Source organism: Triticum urartu, chromosome 3A (assembly GCF_056163025.1).
Source record: "Triticum urartu cultivar PI428250 chromosome 3A, HENAU_Tu73, whole genome shotgun sequence".
NCBI lineage: Eukaryota > Viridiplantae > Streptophyta > Magnoliopsida > Poales > Poaceae > Triticum > Triticum urartu.
This window is the reverse complement of record NC_141875.1, coordinates 496,916,447-496,925,287: the sequence shown is the minus strand read 5'-3', so window position 1 is coordinate 496,925,287 and position 8,841 is coordinate 496,916,447.

Sequence of the window (8,841 nt, the reverse complement as noted above, 5' to 3'; positions counted from 1 at the left end):
CACAAAACTATCTGTTACCGATAATTTCAGTGCTTGCAGAGAATACCTTACTGAAAACTGCTTATCATTTTCTTCTGCTCCTCGTTGGGTTCGACACTCTTACTTATAGAAAAGGCTACAATAGATCCCCTATACTTGTGGGTCATCAAGACTCTTTTATGGCGCTGTTGCCGGGGAGTGAAGCGCCTTTGGTAGGTGGAATTTGGTAAGGAAAATTTTATATAGTGTGCTGAAATTTACTGTCATTTGTTACTATGGAAAGTAATCCTTTGAGGGGCTTGTTCGGGGTATCTTCACCCCGACCGGTAGAGCAAATAGTTGCTCCTCAACCTAGTGAACCTACTGAAAATGTTTACTTTGAAATTCCTTCGGGTATGATAGAGAAACTGCTAGCTAATCCTTTTGCAGGAGACAGAGCACTACATCCCGACTTACACTTAATCTATGTGGATGAAGTTTGTGGATTATTTAAGCTTGCAGGTATGCCCGATGATGTTATCAAAAAGAAGGTCTTCCCTTTATCTTTGAAGGGAGATGCATTGATATGGTATAGGCTATGTGATGATATGGGACCATGGGACTACAAACGGTTGAAATTGTAATTCCATCAGAAGTTTTATCCTATGCATCTTGTTCATCGTGATCGTAATTATATATATAATTTTTGGCCTCGCGAAGGAGAAAGCATCGCTCAAGCTTGGGGGAGGCTTAAGTCAATGTTATATTCATGCCCCAATCATGAGCTCTCAAGAGAAATGATTATTCAAAAATTTTATGCTCGGCTTTCTGATAACAATCGCTCCATGCTCGATACTTCTTATACTGGTTCCTTTATGATGAAGACTATTGAATTCAAATGGAATTTATTGGAGAGGATTAAACACAACTCTGAAGATTGGGATCTCGACGAAGGTAAGGAGTCAGGTATGACACCTAAGTTTGATTGTGTTAAATCTTTTATGGATACTGATGTTTTCCGTAAGTTTAGCACTAAATATGGACTTGACTCTGAGATAGTAGCTTCTTTCTGTGAATCTTTTGCTACTCATGTTGATCTCCCTAAGGAGAAGTGGTTTAAATATAATCCTCCCATTGAAAAAAAGTAGTTGCACCTATTAAATTTGAATAAAAAACTATCACTTATGATGATCTTATTGTTCCTACTGTTTATGTTGAGAAACCACCTTTCCCTGTTAGAATAAAGGATCATGCTAAAGCGTCAACTGTGGTTCGTAAAAGTAATATTAGAACTTATGCACCTCCTGAGCAAGTTAAAGTTGAACCTAATATTGCTATTGTTAAAGATCTCTTTGTTGATAATATTGATGGGCATGTTATTTACTTTTGTGATGAGTCTGCTAGAATTGCTAAACCTGGTGCTAAAGATGAACATAGACCTGTGGTAGGCATGCCTGTTATTTCTGTTAAAATAGGAGATCATTGTTATCATGGCTTGTGTGATTGGGTGCTAGTGCTAGTGCAATACCTATTTCCTTATACAAAGAAATTATGCATGATATTGCACCCAGCTAAGATAGAAGATATCGATGTTACCATTAAGCTTGCTAATAGAGATACTATTTCACCAATTGGGATTGTTAGAGATGCTGAAGTCTTGTGTGGGAAGGCTAAATATCCTGCTGATTTTCTTCTTCTTGGTGCCCCACAAGATAGCTTTTGTCCCATTATATTTGGTAGACCCTTCTTGAATACTTTTAATGCTAAGAAAGACTGCAATAAGGATATTGTTTCTGTTGGTTTAGGGGATATGTCTCATGAGTTTAATTTTCTAAATTTCGTAGACAACCCCGTGATGAAGAATTGCCTAATAAAGATGAAATTATTGGTCTTGCTTCTATTGCCGTACCTCCTACTGATCCTTTAGAACAATATTTACTAGACCATGAAAATGATATGTTCATGAATGAAAGAAGGGAAATAGATGAAGTATTCTTTAAACAGGGACCTATTCTGAAACACAACTTGCTTGTTGAAATCCTAGGGGATCCTCCTCCACCCAAGGGTGATCCCGTGTTTGAGCTTAAACCATTACATGATACTCTTAAATATGCTTATCTTGATGAAAAGAAGATATATCCTGTTATTATTAGTGCTAACCTTTCAGAGAAGGAGGAAGAGAAATTATTGAAAACTCTGAAGAAGCACCGTGCTGCTATTGGATATACTCTTGATGATCTTAAGGGCATTAGTCCCACTCTATGTCAACACAAAATAAATTTGAAGAAAGACGCCAAACCAGTTATTGATCACCAACGACGGCTAAATCCTAAGATGAAAGAAGTGGTAAGAAAGGAAATATTAAAGCTCCTTGAGGCAGGTATAATTTATCCCGTTGCTGATAGTCAGTGGGTAAGTCCTGTCCATTGTGTCCCTAAGAAGGGAGGTATCACCGTTGTTCCTAATGATAAAGATGATTTGATCCCGCAAAGAATTATTACAGGTTATAGGATGGTAATTGATTTCCGCAAATTAAATAAAGCTACTAAAAAAGATCATTACCCTTTGCCTTTTATTGATCAAATGCTAGAAAGATTATCCAAACATACACACTTTTGCTTTCTACATGGTTACTCTGGCTTCTCTCAAATACCTGTGTCAGCTGATGATCAAGCAAAGACCACTTTTACTTGCCCTTTCGGTACTTTTGCTTATAGACGTATGCCTTTTGGTTTATGTAATGCACCTGCTACCTTTCAAACATGCATGATGGATATATTCTCTGACTTTTGTGAAAAGATTTGTGATGTTTTCATGGACGATTTCTTCGTTTATGGATCCTCTTTTGATGATTGCTTGAGCAACCTTGATCGAGTTTTGCAAAGATGTGAAGAAACTAATCTTGTCTTGAACTGGGAGAAGTGCCACTTTATGGTTAATGAAGGTATTGTCTTGGGGCATAAAATTTCTGAAAGAGGTATTGAAGTTGATAAAGCTAAAGTCGATGCTATTGAAAAGATGCCATGTCCCAAGGACATCAATGGTATAAGAAGTTTCCTTGGTCATGCCGGTATTTATAGGAGGTTCATTAAGGCCTTCTCAAAAATTTCTCAGCCTCTGAAACCTATTACAAAAAGATATTCATTTTGTGTTTGATGATGATTGTGTAGAAGCATTTGAAATACTTAAGAAAGCCCTGATTTCTGCACCTATTGTTCAGCCACCTGATTGGAATTTACCCTTTGAAATTATGTGTGATGCTAGTGATTATGCTATAGGGGTTGTTCTAGGACAAAGAGTTGATAAGAAATTAAATGTCATCCAATATGCTAGTAAGACCCTAGACGGTGCCCAAAGATATTATGCTAGTACTGAAAAGGAATTCTTAGCAGTTGTATTTGCTTGTGATAAGTTCAGACCTTATATTGTTGATTCTAAAGTAACTATTCACACTGATCATGCTGCTATTAAATACCTTATGGAAAAGGAAGATGCTAAACGTAGACTTATTAGATGGGTTCTCCTGCTACAAGAATTTGATTTGCATATTATTGATAGAAAGGGAGCTGAGAACCCCGTTGCAGACAACTTGTCTAGGTTAGAAAATGTTCTTGATGACCTATTGATGATCAATAACTGCTCCATGAACAATTATGCAAATCAAATTGCATAATTATGTTCTTGATGACCTATTGCAGACAACTTGTCTAGGTTAAAAGGATGACCTATTGATGATAGCTTTCCTGATGAACAATGAAATGCCATAAATGCTTCTCGGACTGCTCCATGGTATGCTGATTATGCTAATTATATTGTTGCTAAATTTATACCACCTAGTTTCACATACCAGCAAAATAAAAAGTTCTTCTATGATTTGAGACATTACTTTTGGGATGACCCACATCTTTATAAAGAAGGAATAGATGGTATTATTAGACATTGTGTACCTGAGCATGAACAGGAACATATCCTACGCAAGTGTCACTCCGAGGCCTATGGAGGGCACCATGCTGGAGATAGAACTGCACATAAGGTATTGCAATCCGGTTTTTATTGGCCTACTCTCTTCAAGGATGCCCGTAAGTTTGTCTTGTCTTATGATGAATGCCAAAGAATTGGTAATATTAGTAGACGTCAAGAAATGCCTATGAATTATTCACTTTTTATTGAACCATTTGATGTTTGGGGCTTTGATTATATGGGACCTTTTCCTTCGTCTAATGGGTATACACATATTTTAGTTGTTGTTGATTACGTTACTAGGTGGGTAGAAGCTATTCCAACTAGTAGTGCTGATCATAACACCTCTATTAAGATGCTTAAAGAAGTTATTTTTCCGAGGTTTGGAGTCTCTAGATATTTAATGACTGATGGTGGTTCACATTTTATTCATGATGCCTTTCGTAAAATGCTTGCAAAGTATGATATTAATCATAGAATTGCATCTCCTTATCACCCACAGTCTAGTGGTCAAGTAGAATTGAGTAACAGAGAGCTCAAATTAATTTAGCAAAAGACTGTTAATAGATCCAGGAAGAATTGGTCCAAGAAACTTGATGATGCATTATGGGCCTATAAAACTGCATATAAAAATCCTATGGGTATGTCTCCGTATAAAATGGTTTATGGAAAAGCATGTCACTTACCTCCCGAACTAGAACATAAGGAATATTGGGCTATTAAAGAGCTCAATTGTGATTTTAAACTTGCCGGTGAGAAGAGGTTATTTGACATTAGCTCACTAGATGAATGGAGAACCCAAGCCTATGAGAATGCTAAACTGTTTAAAGAAAAAGTTAAAAGATGGCATAACAAAAGGATACAAAAGCGTGAGTTTAATGTAGGTGATTATGTATTGCTATACTACTCTTGTTTAAGATTTTTTGCAGGCAAACTTCTCTCTAAATGGGAAGGTCCTTACGTTATCGAGGAGGTCTATCGTTCCGGTGCCATAAAAATCAACAACTTCGAAGGCACAAATCTGAAGGTGGTGAACGATCAAAGAATCAAACATTATATCTCAGGTAATCCTATAAATGTTGAAACTAATATTATCGAAACCGTAACCCCAGAGGAATACATAAGGGACACTTTCCAGAACGTTTTAGACCTCGAAAAGGAATAGGTATGTGGTACGGTAAGTAAACCGACTCCAAAACAGTTCTAATGGCAATTTTTCTCCGTTTTGGAATATTTAGAAAAATAGGAAAATAAGCAGTCCAGGAAGGACACGAGGGTGGGAGGCGCGCCCTACCCCCCTGAGCGCACCCTCTGCCTCGTGGGCACCTCGTGTGCTCTCCGGACTCCGTTTTCTTGCACGATACTTCTTTTGGTCGGTAAAAATTCATTATATAATCTCCCAAAGGTTTTGACCACCGTACCACGCAAATATCTCCTGTTCGTATTTTGAGCTATTTCTGCCGCAGATTAGCGCAAGATGTCTTCTCAAGAGTTAGTCGGGGAGAGTCGGGTGTCTCATCCGACACCAGGTCAGGGGCAAACAGCGATGCCTATCACTTTGGGCCCTCAACGGAGGAAGAGATGGAAGCTGAGTTGAAAAGGATAGATGCCATGGAGGAGGACCAAGAAGTTACTTCTCGTTTCTGGGCAGGATTCATGATGGGGGAACTACAGAGCTCAGCTATTCCAAACTCGGTCATCCCTTCCAATGTTAGATTTCTTTCTTATGAAAATATGAAAAGGAGTGTTACTTGTTCTCCCGCAGCTATGCAACATCCTTGGGTGAAAGGAGCTTTAGCCATCACTGGCAAGCTCCATAAGGAAATAATGAACCTCAAGCAGCAAGTCAATAAGCTCGAGGAAGAGAATCGTACCCTGAGGGGCATCATTGCCAAGAATATCATGTCATCACCCCCGAAGAAGGAGACATAATCACATGGGTATGGGCACTCCCCTTGGCAACTGCCAAGCTTGGGGGAGTGCCCTGGTATGGTATCACCATCACTTTTATCTCTACCGTTTTTCTTAGTTCGATCCTTTTGATAATATCTTGATCCAGTAGAATAAAGTTTTAGTATGATCTAGTTGTGAGTTTTGCTTTATGATCCTTCTACGTAATCGAGTCTGTGAGCTATATATAATAAAGATTAGTGTTGAGTCAAGGGCTTTATTATTTTGCTATGATCTTGAGCGAATAAAATAAAAGAGAAGAAATAAAAATAAATAAGAGGTCATATGGATCTTATGGAGAGTAATGAGATCACATATAAAGAGTATGATGAATAAAAGTTGTTGAGAGTTGACAAACATAGTTTTGGTCATTGTTGCAATTAATAGGAAGTAATAAAGAAAGACAAGTTCACATATAAATATACTATCTTGGACATCCTTTATGATTGTGAGCACTCATTAAAGTATGACATGCTAAAGAGTTGATGTTGGACAAGGAAGACAACGTAATGGGTTATGTTTTCTTACATCCGAGATAAATTATATTGTCATGGATCATCCAACATCCTGAGCTTGCCTTTCCCTCTCATGCTAGCCAAGTTCTCTGCACCAAGCATAAATACTACTTGTGCTTCCAAATATCCCTAAACCCAGTTCTGCCATGAGAGTCCACCATATCTACCTATGGATTGAGTAAGATCCTTCAAGTAAGTTGTCATCGGTGCAAGCAATAAAAAATTGCTCTCTAAATATGTATGACTTATTAATGTGGAGAAAATAAGCTTTATACGATCTTGTGATGTGGAAGAAATAAAAGCGACAGACTGCATAATAAAGGTCCATATCACAAGTGGCAATATAAAGTGATGTTCTTTTGCATTAAGATTTTGTGCATCCAACCATAAAAGCGCATGACAACCTCTTCTTCCCTCTACGAAGGGCCTATCTTTTACTTTTATCTTCTACCTTATATAAGAGTCATGGTGATCTTCACCTTTCCTTTTTTACATTTTATCCTTTGGCAAGCACAATGTGTTGGAAAGATCCTGATATATATAACTAATTGGATGTGAGTCTTCATGAACTATTATTGTTGACATTACCCTTGAGGTAAAACGTTGGGAGGCAAAACTATAAGCCCCTATCTTTCTCTATGTCCGATTAAAACTTCATACCCATAAATATTGCGTGAGTGTTAGCAATTGTGAAGACTAAAAGATGGTTGAGTATGTGGACTTGCTGAAAAGCTCTTATATTGACTCTTTCCTTTGTTATGATAAATTGCAATTGCCTCAATGACTGAGATTAGAGTTTGTTGGTTCTCAATGAAATTTATGATTCATACTTGAAATTATGATTGAATTGTTACTTTAGCATAAGAGATCATATGACAATATATATATATGTTGCTGTTCTAAGAATGATCATGATGCCCTCATGTCCGTATTTTATTTTTATTGACACCTCTATCTCTAAACATGTGGACATATTTTTCGATTTCGGCTTTCGCTTGAGGACAAGCAAGGTCTAAGCTTGGGGGAGTTGATACGTCCATTTTGCATCATGCTTTTATATCGATATTTATTGCCTTATGGGCTGTTATTACACATTATGTCACAATACTTATGCCTATTCTCTCTTATTTTACAAGGTTTGCATAAAGAGGGGGAATGCCGGCAGCTGGAATTCTGGGCTGGAAAAGGAGCAAATATTAGAGACCTATCCTGCACATCTCGAAAAGTCTTGAAACTCCACGGGAGCACTTTCCAGAATATATAAAAAATATTGGGCGCAAGAAGTACCAGAGGGGACCCACACCCTGGCCATGAGGGTGGGGCGCGCCCCCTGTCTCGTGGGCTCCCTGGTGGCCCTCCGATGCCCATCTTCTGCTATATGAGGTCTTTCGTCCGAGAAAAAATCATAAGCAAGCTTTCGGGACGAGACTCCGCCGCCACGAGGCGGAACCTTGGCGAAACCAATCTAGGGCTCCGGCGGAGCTGTTCTGTCGGGAAAACTTCCCTCCGGGAGGGAGAAATCATCACCATCGTCATCACCAACGATCCTCTCATCGGGAGGGGGTCAATCTCCATCAAGATCTTCACCAGCACCATCTCATCTCAAACCCTAGTTCATCTCTTGTATCCAATCTTTGTATCCAAACCTCAGATTGGTACCTGTGGGTTGCTAGTAGTGTTGATTACTCCTTGTAGTTGATTCTGGTTGGTTTACTTGGTGGAAGATCATATGTTCAGATCCATTATGCATATTAATACCCCTCTGATTATGAACATGAATATGCTTTGTGAGTAGTTACGTTTGTTCCTGAGGACATGGGAGAAGTCTTGCTATTAGTAGTCATGTGAATTTGGTATTTGTTCGATATTTTGATGAGATGTTGATAACCCACAAGTATAGGGGATCGCAACAGTTTTCGAGGGTAGAGTATTCAACCCAAATTTATTGATTCGACACAAGGGGAGGCAAAAAATATTCTCAAGTATTAGCAGTTGAGTTTTCAATTCAACCACACCTGGAAACTAAATATCTGCAGCAAAGTGTTTAGTAGCAAAGTAATATGATAGTAGTGATAATGGTAACAAAAGGTAACAGTAGTAAAAGTAATGTTTTTGGTATTTTGTAGTGATGATAGCAATAGCAAGGGGAAAGTAAATAAGCGAAGAACAATATATGGAAAGCTCGTAGGCAATGGATCGGTGATGGAGAATTATGCCGGATGCGGTTCATCATGTAACAGTCATAACCTAGGGTGAGACGGAACTAGCTCCAGTTCATTGATATAATGTAGGCATGTATTCTGAATATAGTCATACGTGCTTATGGAAAAGAACTTGCATGACATCTTTTGTCCTACCCTCCCGTGGCAGCGGGGTCCTTACGGAAACTAAGGGATATTAAGGCCTCCTTTTAATAGAGAACCGGAACAAAGCATTAACACATAGTGAATACATGAAC